Source organism: Salmo salar, unplaced genomic scaffold (genome assembly GCF_905237065.1).
Source record: "Salmo salar unplaced genomic scaffold, Ssal_v3.1, whole genome shotgun sequence".
In the NCBI taxonomy this organism is placed as follows: Eukaryota; Metazoa; Chordata; class Actinopteri; order Salmoniformes; family Salmonidae; genus Salmo; species Salmo salar.
The window spans coordinates 49,854-71,141 of NW_025549372.1; the positions used below are offsets into that span (position 1 = coordinate 49,854).

Consider the following 21,288-nt stretch of genomic DNA (forward strand, 5'->3'; position numbering starts at 1 on the left):
GTCCTCCCTGGAGAGACAGAGACACTAGTTTAGTACTGTGGTAGGAGTAGTCCTCCCTGGAGAGACAGAGAGACAGAGACACTAGTTTAGTACTGTGGTAGGAGTAGTCCTCCCTGGAGAGACAGAGACACTAGTTTAGTACTGTGGTAGGAGTAGTCCTCCCTGGAGAGACAGAGAGACAGAGACACTAGTTTAGTACTGTGGTAGGAGTAGTCCTCCCTGGAGAGACAGAGACACTAGTTTAGTACTGTGGTAGGAGTAGTCCTCCCTGGAGAGACAGAGACACTAGTTTAGTACTGTGGTAGGAGTAGTCCTCCCTGGAGAGACAGAGACACTAGTTTAGTACTGTGGTAGGAGTAGTCCTCCCTGGAGAGACAGAGAGACAGAGACACTAGTTTAGTACTGTGGTAGGAGTAGTCCTCCCTGGAGAGACAGAGACACTAGTTTAGTACTGTGGTAGGAGTAGTCCTCCCTGGAGAGACAGAGACACTAGTTTAGTACTGTGGTAGGAGTAGTCCTCCCTGGAGAGACAGAGAGACAGAGACACTAGTTTAGTACTGTGGTAGGAGTAGTCCTCCCTGGAGAGACAGAGAGACAGAGACACTAGTTTAGTACTGTGGTAGGAGTAGTCCTCCCTGGAGAGACAGAGAGACAGAGACACTAGTTTAGTACTGTGGTAGGAGTAGTCCTCCCTGGAGATAGAGACACTAGTTTAGTACTGTGGTAGGAGTAGTCCTCCCTGGAGAGACAGAGAGACAGAGACACTAGTTTAGTACTGTGGTAGGAGTAGTCCTCCCTGGAGAGACAGAGACACTAGTTTAGTACTGTGGTAGGAGTAGTCCTCCCTGGAGAGACAGACACTAGTTTAGTACTGTGGTAGGAGTAGTCCTCCCTGGAGAGACAGAGAGACAGAGACACTAGTTTAGTACTGTGGTAGGAGTAGTCCTCCCTGGAGAGACAGAGACACTAGTTTAGTACTGTGGTAGGAGTAGTCCTCCCTGGAGAGACAGAGACACTAGTTTAGTACTGTGGTAGGAGTAGTCCTCCCTGGAGAGACAGAGACACTAGTTTAGTACTGTGGTAGGAGTAGTCCTCCCTGGAGAGACAGAGAGACAGAGACACTAGTTTAGTACTGTGGTAGGGAGTAGTCCTCCCTGGAGAGACAGAGAGACAGAGACACTAGTTTAGTACTGTGGTAGGAGTAGTCCTCCCTGGAGAGACAGAGACACTAGTTTAGTACTGTGGTAGGAGTAGTCCTCCCTGGAGAGACAGAGACACTAGTTTAGTACTGTGGTAGGAGTAGTCCTCCCTGGAGAGACAGAGAGACAGAGACACTAGTTTAGTACTGTGGTAGGAGTAGTCCTCCCTGGAGAGACAGAGACACTAGTTTAGTACTGTGGTAGGAGTAGTCCTCCCTGGAGAGACAGAGACACTAGTTTAGTACTGTGGTAGGAGTAGTCCTCCCTGGAGAGACAGAGACACTAGTTTAGTACTGTGGTAGGAGTAGTCCTCCCTGGAGAGACAGAGACACTAGTTTAGTACTGTGGTAGGAGTAGTCCTCCCTGGAGAGACAGAGACACTAGTTTAGTACTGTGGTAGGAGTAGTCCTCCCTGGAGAGACAGAGACACTAGTTTAGTACTGTGGTAGGAGTAGTCCTCCCTGGAGAGACAGAGACACTAGTTTAGTACTGTGGTAGGAGTAGTCCTCCCTGGAGAGACAGAGACACTAGTTTAGTACTGTGGTAGGAGTAGTCCTCCCTGGAGAGACAGAGACACTAGTTTAGTACTGTGGTAGGAGTAGTCCTCCCTGGAGAGACAGAGACACTAGTTTAGTACTGTGGTAGGAGTAGTCCTCCCTGGAGAGACAGAGAGACAGAGACACTAGTTTAGTACTGTGGTAGGAGTAGTCCTCCCTGGAGAGACAGAGACACTAGTTTAGTACTGTGGTAGGAGTAGTCCTCCCTGGAGAGACAGAGACACTAGTTTAGTACTGTGGTAGGAGTAGTCCTCCCTGGAGAGACAGAGAGACAGAGACACTAGTTTAGTACTGTGGTAGGAGTAGTCCTCCCTGGAGAGACAGAGACACTAGTTTAGTACTGTGGTAGGAGTAGTCCTCCCTGGAGAGACAGAGAGACAGAGACACTAGTTTAGTACTGTGGTAGGAGTAGTCCTCCCTGGAGAGACAGAGAGACAGAGACACTAGTTTAGTACTGTGGTAGGAGTAGTCCTCCCTGGAGAGACAGAGAGACAGAGACACTAGTTTACTACTGTGGTAGGAGTAGTCCTCCCTGGAGAGACAGAGACACTAGTTTAGTACTGTGGTAGGAGTAGTCCTCCCTGGAGAGACAGAGACACTAGTTTACTACTGTGGTAGGAGTAGTCCTCCCTGGAGAGACAGAGACACTAGTTTAGTACTGTGGTAGGAGTAGTCCTCCCTGGAGAGACAGAGACACTAGTTTAGTACTGTGGTAGGAGTAGTCCTCCCTGGAGATACAGAGACACTAGTTTAGTACTGTGGTAGGAGTAGTCCTCCCTGGAGAGACAGAGAGACAGAGACACTAGTTTAGTACTGTGGTAGGAGTAGTCCTCCCTGGAGAGACAGAGAGACAGAGACACTAGTTTAGTACTGTGGTAGGAGTAGTCCTCCCTGGAGAGACAGAGAGACAGAGACACTAGTTTAGTACTGTGGTAGGAGTAGTCCTCCCTGGAGAGACAGAGACACTAGTTTAGTACTGTGGTAGGAGTAGTCCACCCTGGAGAGACAGACACTAGTTTAGTACTGTGGTAGGAGTAGTCCACCCTGGAGAGACAGAGACACTAGTTTAGTACTGTGGTAGGAGTAGTCCTCCCTGGAGAGACAGAGACACTAGTTTAGTACTGTGGTAGGAGTAGTCCTCCCTGGAGAGACAGAGAGACAGAGACACTAGTTTAGTACTGTGGTAGGAGTAGTCCTCCCTGGAGAGACAGAGAGACAGAGACACTAGTTTAGTACTGTGGTAGGAGTAGTCCTCCCTGGAGAGACAGAGAGACAGAGACACTAGTTTAGTACTGTGGTAGGAGTAGTCCTCCCTGGAGAGACAGAGACACTAGTTTAGTACTGTGGTAGGAGTAGTCCTCCCTGGAGAGACAGAGACACTAGTTTAGTACTGTGGTAGGAGTAGTCCTCCCTGGAGAGACAGAGACACTAGTTTAGTACTGTGGTAGGAGTAGTCCTCCCTGGAGAGACAGAGACACTAGTTTAGTACTGTGGTAGGAGTAGTCCTCCCTGGAGAGACAGAGAGACAGAGACACTAGTTTAGTACTGTGGTAGGAGTAGTCCTCCCTGGAGAGACAGAGAGACAGAGACACTAGTTTAGTACTGTGGTAGGAGTAGTCCTCCCTGGAGAGACAGAGAGACAGAGACACTAGTTTAGTACTGTGGTAGGAGTAGTCCTCCCTGGAGAGACAGAGACACTAGTTTAGTACTGTGGTAGGAGTAGTCCTCCCTGGAGAGACAGAGACACTAGTTTAGTACTGTGGTAGGAGTAGTCCTCCCTGGAGAGACAGAGAGACAGAGACACTAGTTTAGTACTGTGGTAGGAGTAGTCCACCCTGGAGAGACAGAGACACTAGTTTAGTACTGTGGTAGGAGTAGTCCTCCCTGGAGAGACAGAGACACTAGTTTAGTACTGTGGTAGGAGTAGTCCTCCCTGGAGAGACAGAGAGACAGAGACACTAGTTTAGTACTGTGGTAGGAGTAGTCCTCCCTGGAGAGACAGAGACACTAGTTTAGTACTGTGGTAGGAGTAGTCCTCCCTGGAGAGACAGAGAGACAGAGACACTAGTTTAGTACTGTGGTAGGAGTAGTCCTCCCTGGAGAGACAGAGACACTAGTTTAGTACTGTGGTAGGAGTAGTCCTCCCTGGAGAGACAGAGAGACAGACACTAGTTTAGTACTGTGGTAGGAGTAGTCCTCCCTGGAGAGACAGAGACACTAGTTTAGTCCTGTGGTAGGAGTAGTCCTCCCTGGAGAGACAGAGACACTAGTTTAGTACTGTGGTAGGAGTAGTCCTCCCTGGAGAGACAGAGAGACAGAGACACTAGTTTAGTACTGTGGTAGGAGTAGTCCTCCCTGGAGAGACAGAGACACTAGTTTAGTACTGTGGTAGGAGTAGTCCTCCCTGGAGAGACAGAGAGACAGAGACACTAGTTTAGTACTGTGGTAGGAGTAGTCCTCCCTGGAGAGACAGAGACACTAGTTTAGTACTGTGGTAGGAGTAGTCCTCCCTGGAGAGACAGAGACACTAGTTTAGTACTGTGGTAGGAGTAGTCCTCCCTGGAGAGACAGAGACACTAGTTTAGTACTGTGGTAGGAGTAGTCCTCCCTGGAGAGACAGAGAGACAGAGACACTAGTTTAGTACTGTGGTAGGAGTAGTCCTCCCTGGAGAGACAGAGACACTAGTTTAGTACTGTGGTAGGAGTAGTCCTCCCTGGAGAGACAGACACTAGTTTAGTACTGTGGTAGGAGTAGTCCTCCCTGGAGAGACAGAGAGACAGAGACACTAGTTTAGTACTGTGGTAGGAGTAGTCCTCCCTGGAGAGACAGAGACACTAGTTTAGTACTGTGGTAGGAGTAGTCCTCCCTGGAGAGACAGAGAGACAGAGACACTAGTTTAGTACTGTGGTAGGAGTAGTCCTCCCTGGAGAGACAGAGCAAACAGACAGCATGTAGAGGCTCCATAGAGACAGGGAGGGGGGGTTAGAGGAAGGGAGGGGGGTTAGAGGCTCCATAGAGACAGGGAGGGGGGTTAGAGGCTCCATAGAGACAGGGAGGGGATTAGAGGCTCCATAGAGGCAGGAAGGGGGATTAGAGGCTCCATAGAGACAGGGAGGGGGTTAGAGGAAGGGAGGGGGTTAGAGGAAGGGAGGGGGGGTTAGAGGCTCCATAGAGACAGGAAGGGGGGTTAGAGGCTCCATAGAGTCAGGAAAGGGGGGTTAGAGGCTCCATAGAGACATGAAAGGGGGGTTAGAGGAAGGGAGGGGGTTAGAGGCTCCATAGAGACAGGAAGGGGGGTTAGAGGCTCCATAGAGTCAGGAAAGGGGGGTTAGAGGCTCCATAGAGACAGGAAAGGGGGGTTAGAGGCTCCATAGAGACAGGAAAGGGGGGTTAGAGGAAGGGGAGGGATTAGAGGCTCCATAGAGACAGGAAGGGGGGTTTAGAGGCTCCATAGAGTCAGGAAAGGGGGGTTAGAGGCTCCATAGAGACAGGAAGGGGGGTTAGAGGCTCCATAGAGTCAGGAAAAGGGGGGTTAGAGGCTCCATAGAGACAGGAAGGGGGGGTTAGAGGCTCCATAGAGTCAGGAAAGGGGGGTTAGAGGCCCCATAGAGACAGGAAGGGGGGTTAGAGGCTCCATAGAGACAGCAGGAAGGGGGGGTTAGAGGCTCCATAGAGACAGGAAGGGGGGTTAGAGGCTCCATAGAGTCAGGAAAGGGGAGTTAGAGGCTCCATAGAGTCAGGAAAGGGGGTTAGAGGCTCCATAGAGACAGGAAGGGGGGTTAGAGGCTCCATAGAGTCAGGAAAGGGGGGTTAGAGGCTCCATAGAGACAGGAAGGGGAGTTAGAGGCTCCATAGAGTCAGGAAAGGGGGGTTAGAGGCCCCATAGAGACAGGAAGGGGGGTTAGAGGCTCCATAGAGACAGCAGGAAGGGGGGTTAGAGGCTCCATAGAGACAGGAAGGGGGGTTAGAGGCTCCATAGAGTCAGGAAAGGGGGGGTTAGAGGCCCCATAGAGACAGGAAGGGGGTTAGAGGCTCTGTAGAGACAGGAAGGGGGGTTAGAGGCTCCATAGAGTCAGGAAAGGGGGGTTAGAGGCTCCATAGAGACAGAAAAGGGGGATTAGAGGCTCCATAGAGACAGGAAAGGGGGGTTAGAGGCTCCATAGTGATTGGTTGGCTGGTTACTGTACCTCCCAGTGCCATCCAGATTGGAGCGATGTATGAAGTTGAACTTGGCGTCCGCCCAGTACAGTTTCTCCCGGCTGTAGTCCAGCGTGAGCCCGTTGGGCCAGTAGATCTCCTTATCAATGATCATGGCTCTGCTTGTACCGTCCATCCCCGCTCGCTCAATCTTAGGGACCTCGCCCCAGTCCGTCCAGTACATGTACCTGCAGAGGAGAACGTGTTAGTAAAAAGTTCCCACCAACTCTGACCCGTAACTCGGTCCGTGTCTCGGACTGAGCCAGGCAGCAACACCGCCTGGCTGGGAGCTGTTTTTACCGTCAGGCAGCAACACCGCCTGGCTGGGAGCTGTTTTTACCGTCAGGCAGCAACACCGCCTGGCTGGGAGCTGTTTTTACCGTCAGGCAGCAACACCGCCTGGCTGGGAGCTGTTTTTACCGTCAGGCAGCAACACCGCCTGGCTGGGAGCTGTTTTTACCGTCAGGCAGCAACACCGCCTGGCTGGGAGCTGTTTTTACCGTCAGGCAGCAACACCGCCTGGCTGGGAGCTGTTTTTACCGTCAGGCAGCAACACCGCCTGGCTGGGAGCTGTTTTTACACGCAGGGCAGGGCCGGGCCGCCACACGCAGGGCCGGGCCGCCACACGCAGGGCCGGGCCGCCACACGCAGGGCCAGACCCCCCCCAACACACTGCATGCCTACATGGCTTGGCTGTTACCCTGTGTTAATAGCTGCCAGTAACTTAGAAGATAAAGGACTCCTATACCTCCCTCTGGTAGGGGGGGGGACACAGAGAGGAGGAGGAGGAGGAGGGGGGGGACACAGAGAGGAGGAGGAGGAGGAGGAGGAGGAGGAGGGGGGGGACACAGAGAGGGGGGTGCACAGAGAGGAGGGGGCACAGAGAGAGGAGGAGGGGGGACACCTTAGCCCTCCTGCTAAACCCATCCCAGCGCTACGTTTCCACCTTAACCCTCCTGCTAAACCCATCACAGCGCTACGTTTCCACCTTAACCCTCCTGCTAAACCCATCACAGCGCTACGTTTCCTCCTTAGCCCTCCTGCTAAACCCATCCCAGCGCTACGTTTCCTCCTTAACCATCCTGCTAAACCCATCCCAGCGCTACGTTTCCACCTTAACCCTCCTGCTAAACCCATCACAGCGCTACGTTTCCACCTTAACCCTCCTGCTAAACCCATCACAGCGCTACGTTTCCACCTTAACCCTCCTGCTAAACCCATCCCAGCGCTACGTTTCCACCTTAACCCTCCTGCTAAACCCATCACAGCGCTACGTTTCCACCTTAACCCTCCTGCTAAACCCATCCCAGCGCTACGTTTCCACCTTAACCCTCCTGCTAAACCCATCACAGCGCTACGTTTCCACCTTAACCCTCCTGCTAAACCCATCACAGCGCTACGTTTCCACCTTAACCCTCCTGCTAAACCCATCCCAGCGCTACGTTTCCTCCTTAACCCTCCTGCTAAACCCATCCCAGCGCTACGTTTCCTCCTTAACCCTCCTGCTAAACCCATCACAGCGCTACGTTTCCACCTTAACCCTCCTGCTAAACCCATCACAGCGCTACGTTTCCTCCTTAACCCTCCTGCTAAACCCATCCCAGCGCTACGTTTCCACCTTAACCCTCCTGCTAAACCCATCACAGCGCTACGTTTCCACCTTAACCCTCCTGCTAAACCCATCCCAGCGCTACGTTTCCTCCTTAGCCCTCCTGCTAAACCCATCCCAGCGCTACTTTTCCACCTTAACCCTCCTGCTAAACCCATCCCAGCGCTACGTTTCCACCTTAACCCTCCTGCTAAACCCATCACAGCGCTACGTTTCCACCTTAACCCTCCTGCTAAACCCATCACAGCGCTACGTTTCCACCTTAACCCTCCTGCTAAACCCATCCCAGCGCTACGTTTCCTCCTTAACCCTCCTGCTAAACCCATCACAGCGCTACGTTTCCACCTTAACCCTCCTGCTAAACCCATCACAGCGCTACGTTTCCACCTTAACCCTCCTGCTAAACCCATCACAGCGCTACGTTTCCTCCTTAACCATCCTGCTAAACCAGGGGCCGGGGGGGACCGGAGCCCTCCCACCCCGTTCAGGGGGACTGAAGCCCTCCCACCCTGTTCAGGGGGGACCGGAGCCCTACCACCCTGTTCAGGGGGGACCGGAGCCCTACCACCCTGTTCAGGGGGGACTGAAGTCCCACCACCCTGTTCAGGGGGGACTGAAGCCCCACCACCCTGTTCAGGGGGACTGGACCTCACACCCTGTTCAGGGGGGACTGAAGCCCTACCACCCTGTTCAGGGGGGACCGGGGACCTCGCACCCTGTTCAGGGGGGACTGAAGCCCTACCACCCTGTTCAGGGGGGACTGGACCTTGCACCCTGTTCAGGGGGGACTGAAGCCCTACCACCCTGTTCAGGGGGGACTGGACCTCGCACCCTGTTCAGGGGGACTGGACCTCGCACCCTGTTCAGGGGGACTGAAGCCCTACCACCCTGTTCAGGGGGGACTGGACCTCGCACCCTGTTCAGGGGGGACTGAAGCCCTACCACCCTGTTCAGGGGGGACTGGACCTCGCACCCTGTTCAGGGGGACCTCGCACCCCTGTTCAGGGGGGACTGGCCCTCGCACCCTGTTCAATTTTAAGCCCTAAATACAGCCTGGACAATACAGGCTGGTCCAGATCCTACCAATATAACGCCCTAAATACAGCCTGGACAATACAGGCTGGTCCAGATCCTACCAATATAACGCCCTAAATACAGCCTGGACAATACAGGATGGCCCAGATCCTACCAATATAACGCCCTAAATACAGCCTGGACAATACAGGATGGTCCAGATCCTACCAATATAACGCCCTAAATACAGCCTGGACAATATAGGCTGGTCCAGATCATACCAATATAACGCCCTAAATACAGCCTGGACAATACAGGATGGCCCAGATCCTACCAATATAAAGCCACAAATACAGCCTGGACAATACAGGATGGTCCAGATCCTACCAATATAACGCCCTAAATACAGCCTGGACAATACAGGATGGTCCAGATCCTACCAATATAACGCCCTAAATACAGCCTGGACAATACAGGATGGTCCAGATCCTACCAAAGCACCCCCACAACATGATGCTGCCACCCCCGTGCTTCACGGTTGGGATGGTGTTCTTCGGCTTGCAAGCCTCCCCCTTTTACCTCCAAACATAACGATGGTCATTATGGCCAAACAGTTCTATTTTTGTTTCATCAGACCAGAGGACATTTCTCCAAAAAGTACGATCTTTGTCCCCATGTGCAGTTGCAAACCGTAGTCTGGCTTTTTTTATGGCGGTTTTGGAGCAGTGGCTTCTTCCTTGCAGAGCGGCCTTTCAGGTTATGTCGATATAGGACTCGTTTTACAGTGGATATAAAATTAGCCTATCAGAAGCTTCTAAAGCCATGACATCATTTTCTGGAATTTTCCAAGCTGTTTAAAGGCCCAGTCAACTTAGTGCATGTAAACTTCTGACCCACTGGAATTGTGATACAGTGAATTATAAGTGAAATAATCTGTCTGTAAACAATTGTTGGAAAAATGACTTGTGTCACACACAAAGTAGATGACCTAACCGACTTGCCAAAACTATAGTTTGTTAACAAGAAATTTGTGGAGTGGTTGAAAAACCAGTTTTAATGACTCCAACCTGAGTGGATGTAAACTTCCGACTTCGACTGCAGCTCATCTCAGCTGAACAAAGACTTATTTGAGTTGGAGATTTGACAAGCAGCTGATTCAAAATGGAAACTATGTGACCCACCTAAATGTATGTGACAGAGATTAGTGTCTGTCCCAGATGGCTCGCCGAACGACGGAAAGAGACAAACCTATTTCATCCACTCACCACAGAGCACAGACTGGAGAAATGTAAACAAACAGTGTAAACAGCCGTGTCCACTGGACCAGAACAGAGTAAACAAAGTGTTTACAGCCGTGTCCACTGACCAGAACAGAGTAAACAAAGTGTTTACAGCCGTGTCCACTGGACCAGAACAGAGTAAACAAAGTGTTTACAGCCGTGTCCACTGGACCAGAACAGAGTAAACAAAGTGTTTACAGCCGTGTCCACTGGACCAGAACAGAGTAAACAAAGTGTTTACAGCCGTGTCCACTGACCAGAACAGAGTAAACTGTCCAGTAGACAGTAAATCTCTAAGCAACATATTAGCCCCGTGTAAATCCGGACGAGGAACAGACATATCCGTGTAAATCCAGACGAGGAACAGACATATCCGTGTAAATCCAGACGAGGAACAGACATATCCGTGTAAATCTAGACGAGGAACAGACATATCCGTGTAAATCTAGACGAGGAACAGACATATCCGTGTAAATCTAGACGAGGAACAGACATATCCGTGTAAATCCGGACGAGGAACAGACATATCCGTGTAAATCCGGACGAGGAACAGACATATCCGTGTAAATCTAGACGAGGAACAGACATATCCGTGTAAATCCGGACGAGGAACAGACATATCCGTGTAAATCTAGACGAGGAACAGACATATCCGTGTAAATCCAGACGAGGAACAGACATATCCGTGTAAATCCGGACGAGGAACAGACATATCCGTGTAAATCCGGACGAGGAACAGACATATCCGTGTAAATCTAGACGAGGTACAGACATATCCGTGTAAATCCGGACGAGGAACAGACATATCCGTGTAAATCCAGACGAGGAACAGACATATCCGTGTAAATCCGGACGAGGAACAGACATATCCGTGTAAATCTAGACGAGGAACAGACATATCCGTGTAAATCTAGACGAGGAACAGACATATCCGTGTAAATCTAGACGAGGAACAGACATATCCGTGTAAATCCAGACGAGGAACAGACATATCCGTGTAAATCTAGACGAGGAACAGACATATCCGTGTAAATCCAGACGAGGAACAGACATATCCGTGTAAATCCGGACGAGGAACAGACATATCCGTGTAAATCCGGACGAGGTCCAGACATATCCGTGTAAATCTGGACGAGGTCCAGACATATCCGTGTAAATCTGGACGAGGTCCAGACATATCCGTGTAAATCTGGACGAGGAACAGACATATCCGTGTAAATCTAGACGAGGAACAGACATATCCGTGTAAATCTAGACGAGGAACAGACATATCCGTGTAAATCTAGACGAGGAACAGACATATCCGTGTAAATCCAGACGAGGAACAGACATATCCGTGTAAATCCAGACGAGGTACAGACATATCCGTGTAAATCCGGACGAGGAACAGACATATCCGTGTAAATCCAGACGAGGAACAGACATATCCGTGTAAATCCAGACGAGGAACAGACATATCCGTGTAAATCCGGACGAGGAACAGACATATCCGTGTAAATCCGGACGAGGAACAGACATATCCGTGTAAATCCGAACGAGGAACAGACATATCCGTGTAAATCTAGACGAGGAACAGACATATCCGTGTAAATCTAGACGAGGAACAGACATATCCGTGTAAATCTAGACGAGGAACAGACATATCCGTGTAAATCCGGACGAGGAACAGACATATCCGTGTAAATCCAGACGAGGAACAGACATATCCGTGTAAATCCAGACGAGGAACAGACATATCCGTGTAAATCCAGACGAGGAACAGACATATCCGTGTAAATCTAGACGAGGAACAGACATATCATAACAACACTACCATCGTGATGTTTAGGTTACTAAGAGCAACCAGGAAGAAGGATTGCATTCCGTCCAATAGAGCGAGAGAGAGGATTCCATTCCGTCCAATAGAGCGAGAGAGAGGATTGGTGAACATTCCCTCTGTTGTTGAAGTCGACCCGAGATCTGGACCTCAGAGCAGAAACGCCACGACACAGACGATTCGCTGACGCTCTACCGTGTCACTAACCCCTCCCCCTTCCGTCCATGTCAGAGAAGACCCCTCCCCCTTCCGCCATGACAGAGAAGACCCCTCCCCTTCCGCCATGACAGAGAAGACTCCTCCCCCTTCCGCCATGTCAGAGAAGACTCCTCCCCCTTCTGCCATGACAGAGAAGACTCCTCCCCCTTCCTACCTGGTCACGTTGTTATTAATTCAAGTCGTCCAATCACAGTTCATACCAGGGTTTAACTCCTTCACCCCCAGGTGCAAACAGATAATGCACACATGTCCTCACGACCCCATTAACACAGCATCTAGCTGTGGGTCCTGGTAGTTCTGCCGTATCAGTCCTCACGACCCCATTAACACAGCATCTAGCTGTGGGTCCTGGTAGTTCTGCCGTATCAGTCCTCACGACCCCATTAACACAGCATCTAGCTGTGGGTCCTGGTAGTTCTGCCGTATCAGTCCTCACGACCCCATTAACACAGCATCTAGCTGTGGGTCCTGCAGTAGTTCTGCCGTATCAGTCCTCACGACCCCATTAACACAGCATCTAGCTGTGGGTCCTGGTAGTTCTGCCGTATCAGTCCTCACGACCCCATTAACACAGCATCTAGCTGTGGGTCCTGGTAGTTCTGCTGTATCAGTCCTCACGACCCCATTAACACAGCATCTAGCTGTGGGTCCTGGTAGTTCTGCCGTATCAGTCCTCACGACCCCATTAACACAGCATCTAGCTGTGGGTCCTGGTAGTTCTGCCGTATCAGTCCTCACGACCCCATTAACACAGCATCTAGCTGTGGGTCCTGGTAGTTGTGCTGTATCAGTCCTCACGACCCCATTAACACAGCATCTAGCTGTGGGTCCTGGTAGTTCTGCTGTATCAGTCCTCACGACCCCATTAACACAGCATCTAGCTGTGGGTCCTGGTAGTTCTGCCGTATCAGTCCTCACGACCCCATTAACACAGCATCTAGCTGTGGGTCCTGGCAGTTCTGCCGTATCAGTCCTCACGACCCCATTAACACAGCATCTAGCTGTGGGTCCTGGTAGTTCTGCTGTATCAGTCCTCACGACCCCATTAACACAGCATCTAGCTGTGGGTCCTGGTAGTTCTGCCGTATCAGTCCTCACGACCCCATTAACACAGCATCTAGCTGTGGGTCCTGGTAGTTCTGCTGTATCAGTCCTCACGACCCCATTAACACAGCATCTAGCTGTGGGTCCTGGTAGTTCTGCCGTATCAGTCCTCACGACCCCATTAACACAGCATCTAGCTGTGGGTCCTGGTAGTTCTGCTGTATCAGTCCTCACGACCCCATTAACACAGCATCTAGCTGTGGGTCCTGGTAGTTCTGCCGTATCAGTCCTCACGACCCCATTAACACAGCATCTAGCTGTGGGTCCGTAGTTCTGCCGTATGTCCTCCGACGTCCCCATTAACACAGCTTCTAGCTGTGGGCTGTAGGGTCCCCTAGTTCTAGTCCTCCAGCACCCCATTAACACAGCATCTAGGTCTCCAGTCAGTCCCTAAACGTTCTAGTGTCCTCCGACTAAGTTCTAGTGTCCCAGCCTGTACTGTCCGTAGTTCTAGTGTCCTCCCGCCCCTAACGTTCTAGCTGTCCTCCGGCCTGTACTGCCCTAACGTTCAGGTCCTCCGGTACGTCCTAACGATCTAGTGTCCTCCGGCCTGTACTGTCCCCTAAGTTCTAGTGTCCTCCAGCCGCGCCCCTAACGTTCTAGTGTCCTCCGGCCTGTACTGTCCCCTAACGTTCTAGTGTCCTCCAGCCTGTACTGTCCCCTAACGTCTAGTGTCCTCCAGCCTGTACTGTCCCCTAACGTTCTAAGTGTCCTCCGCCTGTACTGTCCCCTAACGTTCTAGTGTCCTCCGCCTGTACTGTCCCCTAACGTTCTAGTGTCCTCCGGCCTGTACTGTCCCCTAACCTCCTAGTGTCCTCCGGCTGTACTGTCCCCTAACGTTCTAGTGTCCTCCGGCCTGTGTCCCCTCAACGTTCTAGTGTCCTCCCGGCCTGTACTGTCCCCTAACGTTTCTAGTGTCCTCCGGCCTGTACTGTCCCCTAACGTTCTAGTGTCCTCCGGCCTGTACTGTCCCCTAACGTTTCTAGTGTCCTCCGGCCTGTACTGTCCCCTAACGTTCTAGTGTCCTCCGGCCTGTACTGTCCCCTAACGTTCTAGTGTCCTCCGGCCTGTACTGTCCCTAACGTTCTAGTGTCCTCCAGCCTGTACTGTCCCCTAACGTTTCTAGTGTCCTCCAGCCTGTACTGTCCCCTAACGTTTCTAGTGTCCTCCAGCCTGTACTGTCCCCTAACGTTCTAGTGTCCTCCAGCCTGTACTGTCCCCTAACGTTCTAGTGTCCTCCAGCCTGTACTGTCCCCTAACGTTCTAGTGTCCTCCAGCCTGTACTGTCCCTAACGTTCTAGTGTCCTCCAGCCTGTACTGTCCCCTAACGTTCTAGTGTCCTCCGCCTGTACTGTCCCTAACGTTCTAGTGTCCTCCGGCCTGTACTGTCCCCTAACGTTCTAGTGTCCTCCGGCCTGTACTGTCCCCTAACGTTTCTAGTGTCCTCCGGCCTGTACTGTCCCCTAACGTTCTAGTGTCCTCCAGCCTGTACTGTCCCCTAACGTTCTAGTGTCCTCCAGCCTGTACTGTCCCCTAACGTTTCTAGTGTCCTCCGGCCTGTACTGTCCCTAACGTTTCTAGTGTCCTCCGGCCTGTACTGTCCCCTAACGTTCTAGTGTCCTCCCGGCCTGTACTGTCCCCTAACGTTCTAGTGTCCTCCGGCCTGTACTGTCCCCTAACGTTCTAGTGTCCTCCGCCTGTACTGTCCCCTAACGTTCTAGTGTCCTCTCGGCCTGTACTGTCCCCTAACGTTCTAGTGTCCTCCGGCCTGTACTGTCCCCTAACGTTCTAGTGTCCTCCGCCTGTACTGTCCCCCTAACGTTCTAGTGTCCTCCGGCCTGTACTGTCCCCTAACGTTCTAGTGTCCTCCAGCCTGTACTGTCCCCTAACGTTCTAGTGTCCTCCAGCCTGTACTGTCCCCTAACGTTCTAGTGTCCTCCGGCCTGTACTGTCCCCTAACGTTCTAGTGTCCTCCAGCCTGTACTGTCCCCTAACGTTCTAGTGTCCTCCAGCCTGTACTGTCCCCTTAACGTTCTAGTGTCCTCCAGCCTGTACTGTCCCCTAACGTTCTAGTGTCCTCCGCCTGTACTGTCCCCTAACGTTCTAGTGTCCTCCAGCCTGTACTGTCCCCTAACGTTCTAGTGTCCTCCAGCCTGTACTGTCCCCTAACGTTCTAGTGTCCTCCAGCCTGCTACTGTCCCCTAACGTTTCTAGTGTCCTCCGGCCTGTACTGTCCCCTAACGTTCTAGTGTCCTCCGGCCTGTACTGTCCCCTAACGTTTCTAGTGTCCTCCGGCCTGTACTGTCCCCCTAACGTTCTAGTGTCCTCCGGCCTGTACTGTCCCCTAACGTTCTAGTGTCCTCCGGCCTGTACTGTCCCCTAACGTTCTAGTGTCCTCCGGCCTGTACTGTCCCCTAACGTTCTAGTGTCCTCCGGCCTGTACTGTCCCCTAACGTTCTAGTGTCCTCCGGCCTGTACTGTCCCCTAACGTTCTAGTGTCCTCCGGCCTGTACTGTCCCCTAACGTTCTAGTGTCCTCCAGCCTGTACTGTCCCCTAACGTTCTAGTGTCCTCCAGCCTGTACTGTCCCCTAACGTTCTAGTGTCCTCCAGCCTGTACTGTCCCCTAACGTTCTAGTGTCCTCCAGCCTGTACTGTCCCCTAACGTTCTAGTGTCCTCCAGCCTGTACTGTCCCCTAACGTTTCTAGTGTCCTCCAGCCTGTACTGTCCCCTAACGTTCTAGTGTCCTCCAGCCTGTACTGTCCCCTAACGTTCTAGTGTCCTCCAGCCTGTACTGTCCCCTAACGTTCTAGTGTCCTCCGCCTGTACTGTCCCCTAACGTTTCCTAGTGTCCTCCAGCCTGTACTGTCCCCTAACGTTCTAGTGTCCTCCAGCCTGTACTGTCCCCTAACGTTCTAGTGTCCTCCAGCCTGTACTGTCCCCTAACGTTCTAGTGTCCTCCGGCCTGTACTGTCCCCTAACGTTCTAGTGTCCTCCAGCCTGTACTGTCCCCTAACGTTCTAGTGTCCTCCAGATGGACTGTCCCCTAACGTTCTAGTGTCCTCCGGCCTGTACTGTCCCCTAACGTTCTAGTGTCCTCCAGCCTGTACTGTCCCCTAATGTCCTCCGGCCTGTACTGTCCCCTAACGTTCTAGTGTCCTCCGGCCTGTACTGTCCCCTAACGTTCTAGTGTCCTCCGCCTGTACTGTCCCCTAACGTTCTAGTGTCCTCCGGCCTGTACTGTCCCCTAACGTTCTAGTGTCCTCCAGCCTGTACTGTCCCCTAACGTTTCTAGTGTCCTCCAGCCTGTACTGTCCCCTAACGTTCTAGTGTCCTCCAGCCTGTACTGTCCCCTAACATTCTAGTGTCCTCCAGCCTGTACTGTCCCCTAACGTTTCTAGTGTCCTCCAGCCTGTACTGTCCCCTAACGTTTCTAGTATCCTCCAGCCTGTACTGTCCCCTAACGTTCTAGTGTCCTCCAGCCTGTACTGTCCCCTAACGTTTCTAGTGTCCTCCAGCCTGTACTGTCCCCTAACGTTCTAGTGTCCTCCAGCCTGTACTGTCCCCTAACGTTCTAGTGTCCTCCAGCCTGTACTGTCCCCTAACGTTCTAGTGTCCTCCAGCCTGTACTGTCCCCTAACGTTCTAGTGTCCTCCAGCCTGTACTGTCCCCTAACGTTCTAGTGTCCTCCAGCCTGTACTGTCCCCTAACGTTTCTAGTGTCCTCCGGCCTGTACTGTCCCCTAACGTTCTAGTGTCCTCCGGCCTGTACTGTCCCCTAACGTTCTAGTGTCCTCCGGCCTGTACTGTCCCCTAACGTTCTAGTGTCCTCCGGCCTGTACTGTCCCCTAACGTTCTAGTGTCCTCCGGCCTGTACTGTCCCCTAACGTTCTAGTGTCCTCCGCCTGTACTGTCCCCTAACGTTCTAGTGTCCTCCAGCCTGTACTGTCCCCTAACGTTCTAGTGTCCTCCAGCCTGTACTGTCCCCTAACGTTCTAGTGTCCTCCGGCCTGTACTGTCCCCTAACGTTCTAGTGTCCTCCAGCCTGTACTGTTCCCTAACGTTCTAGTGTCCTCCGGCCTGTACTGGGGAGAAGCTCTTGGTTTAAGGAACCTTGCAACCCAATCCAGGTAAGGGTCAAAGGTGAGACACGCCCTCAGTAACACACTCCTCCTCCCTTTCCTCCTCCTCCTCCTCCTCCTCCTCCTCCCAGACCAAACCGGGTCCAGAGAGATGGCTCGGGGCTGGTCCAGGTAGTTCTACTGAACTCTACTTTACTACAGGTTGTCAGGTACTACTCACCCTCTACCCGGGTCCAGAGAGATGGCTCGGGGCTGGTCCAGATCCTGCCAGAAAAGAACTCTCCCGTAACGATCCGTCCAACTCGGCCACCTCGATCCGATTGGTCTCGGAGTCCGTCCAGTACAGCTTCCTGCCTAACCAGTCGCAGGCCAGGCCGTCCGGGGACGCCAACCCCGATACGACCACCGTCTGGGATGCCGCCGCTGCGCCGGGCCGGACCCGATTGGTTGAAGGTGGTGCGTTTGATGGCTTCCTCGCTGACGTCACTCCAGTAGACCAATCCCTGGGCGTATCGTAATCCACGGCGGCGGGGCGTCCTCCAGACCGCCGACCACCACCGTGGCGTTGGCCCTGCCGTGAGCCGCATCCACCAGCCGCAGGTCCCGCGGTTGGCATACAGCAGGAGGGGTACACCTGGTGGGGCGGGGATAGGGTCAGACAGAAATACAGGAGGGGTACACCTGGTGGGGCGGGGATAGGGACAGGAGAGGTACACCTGGTGGGGCGGGGATAGGGTCAGACAGAAATACAGGAGGGGTACACCTGGTGGGGCGGGGGGATAGGGTCAGACAGAAATACAGGAGGGGTACACCTGGTGGGGGCGGGGATAGGGACAGGAGAGGTACACCTGGTGGGGGCGGGGATAGGGACAGGAGGGGTACACCTGGTGGGGGGGGGATAGGGTCAGACAGAAATACAGGAGGGGTACACCTGGTGGGGCGGGGATAGGGTCAGACAGAAATACAGGAGGGGTACACCTGGTGGGGGCGGGGATAGGGACAGACAGAAATACAGGAGGGGTACACCTGGTGGGGCGGGGATAGGGTCAGGAGGGGTACACCTGGTGGGGCGGGACCCTACAGTACTACAACCCCCTACAGTACTACAACGCCCTACAGTACTACAAACGCCCTACACTACTACAACCCCCTACAGTACTACAACCCCCTACAGAACTACAACCCCTACAGTACTAAACGCCCTACAGTACTACAACGCCCCTACAGTACTACAACCCCCTACAGTACTACAACGCCCTACAGTACTACAACACCCCTAGAGTACTACAACACCCTACAACAGCACTACAACGCCCCTACAACACCACTACAACGCCCCTACAGTACTACAACACCCCTACAACACCACAACACCCCTACAGAACTACAACACCCCTACAACCCCCCTACAGTACTACAACCCCCTACAGTACTACAACCCCCTACAACCCCTACAGTACTCACGACGCCCCTACAGTACTACGACGCCCCTACAGTACTACAGACGCCCCTACAGTACTACGACGCCCCTACAGTACTCACGACGCCCCTACAGCACTACGACGGCCCCTACAGCACTACGACACCCCCACAGCACTACGACACCCTTACAGCACTCACGACACCCTTACAGCACTACGACACCCTTACAGCACTACGACACCCTTACAGCACTACAACGCCCCTACAACACCACTACAACGCCCCTACAGTACTACAAACACTCCTACAACACCACAACACCCTACAGAACTACAACACCCTACATACCCCCTACAGTACTACAACCCCCTACAGTACTACAACCCCCTACAGTACTACGACGCCCCTACAGTACTACGCCCCTACAGCACTACGACGCCCCTACAGCACTACGACGCCCCTACAGCACTACGACGCCCTTACAGCACTACGACACCCTTACAGCACTACGACACCCCTACAGTACTACAACCCCCCTACAGTACTACAACCCCCTACAGAACTACAACCCCCCTACAGTACTACAACCTCCCTACAGAACTACAACGCCCCTACAGTACTACAACACCCTAGAGGTACTACAACACCCTACAACAGCACTACAACGCCCTACAACACCACTACAACGCCCTACAGTACTACAACACCCCCTACAACACCACAACACCCCTACAGAACTACAACACCCCTACAACCCCCTACAGTACTACAACCCCCACAGTACTACACCCCTACAGTACTACAACCCCCTACAGTACTACGACGCCCCTACAGTACTACGACGCCCTACAGTACTACGACGCCCTACAGTACTACGGCGCCCTACAGTACTACGGCGCCCCTGCATTACTACGGCGCCCCTACAGTACTACGACGCCCCTACAGCACTACGATTGCCCCTACAGCACTACGACAACCTTACAGCACTACGACACCTTACAGCACTACGACACCCTTACAGCACTACGACACCCTTACAGCACTACGACACCCTTACAGCACTACGACACCCTTACAGCACTACGACACCCTTACAGCACTACAACGCCCCTACAACACCACTACAACGCCCCTACGGTACTACAACACTCCTACAACACCGACAACACCCCCTACAGAACTACAACACCCCCTACAACCCCCTACAGTACTACAACCCCCTACAGTACTACAACCCCCTACAACCCCCTACAGTACTACGACGCCCCTACAGTACTACGACGCCCCTACAGTACTACGACGCCCCTACAGCACTCGACACCCTTACAGCACTACGACACCCTTACAGCACTACGACACCCTTACAGTCGGCCGGGGGCAGATAACCAAGTCAGACGCAACAACAGCTGTCTGTTTCAACATCAACCAAATGAGAAGAAATGTTACCTTCATTTGGTTGAGAGCTGGATCTATTCCTCTCTGTAGTGACCTCTAACCAGAACACTATAAACATATTCAACAACTTGCTTTAGGCAGCTTGTTGTTCACAGACTGAAACGTCTCTGAACAACAAAACAAGGTCCAAACTTGAGTTATCCTCCTCCATGTTGTCTTGAGCCCAGTGATTTCCGATCCAAAAAACACACACCAGTGATTTCTGATCCAAAAACCACACCAGTGATTTCTGATCCCCAAAAAACACACCAGTGATTTCTGATCCCCAAAAAACACACACCAGTGATTTCTGATCCCCAAAAAACACACACCAGTGATTTCTGATCCCCAAAAAACACACACCAGTGATTTCTGATCCAAAAAAAACACACCAGTGATTTCTGATCCAAAACACACACCAGTGATTTCTGATCCAAAAAACACACCAGTGATTTCTGATCCAAAAAACACACCAGTGATTTCTGATCCCCAAAATACACACCAGTGATTTCTGAGAACAGTTGAATGAAAGTTGAACCACTTTCAGTCTGCTTTTTCTTTACCTCCACGTCATCCAATATGGCTGCCAGATGGCGAGCGAGAGGGCCTAGCCTACAGTAGGACAGTATTACTGCTCAATACAACTCAGACGTGACTACCACTATCAAATTCACATAGGGAATAGTGTGTCATTTGGGATTCCAGCCTATGGGCCCTGGTCCAAGGTAGTGGACTATTTTAAGGTATAGGGATCCATTTGGGAACCACTGAATTCAATACAACCCAGACTAGACTGAAAACATTCACATCCCATAGTATATGAACACTAGTTTCAAGTACATGGTGATAAACCTATTTCACAATAATAGTCTATCTATCTATGCCAACTAAATTCTGTATACATCTGGCCCCTCTTTGGACACTGTGTTAACTAACCTCCAGACGAGCTTCAATGCTATACAACTCTACTTCCGTGGCCTCCAACTGCTCTTAAAACGCATGGGTAAAACTAAATGCATGCTCTTCAATCGATCGCTGCCTGCACCTGCCGCCTCCAGCATCCCTTTCTACTCTGGACCGGTTCAACTTAAATGACATACAATTACAAATAGTGTCTGGTTAACTGTAAACTCTCCTTCCAGAGCCCACATTTAAGCATCTCCTATCCAAAATTAAATCTGAGAATACGGCTTCCTGTTGACGCAACAAAGCCTCCTTCACTCATGCTGCCAAACATACCACTAGTGACAACTGACCATCCTACTGCTGATCCTGAACTTCGGTGATGTCGTCTATAAAATAGCCTCCAATACCCTACTCAACAAACTGGATACGAGTCTGTCACAGTGCCATCCG

At 52.0% G+C, this 21,288-nt stretch overlaps 1 pseudogene; it reads right to left on the reverse strand.

Moving 5' to 3' along the window:
• LOC123736413 (low-density lipoprotein receptor-related protein 6-like) overlaps window positions 1–17,960 on the reverse strand; it is a 59,626-nt pseudogene extending 41,666 nt beyond the window's left edge.
• Window positions 17,961–21,288: the final 3,328 nt, after the last annotated feature.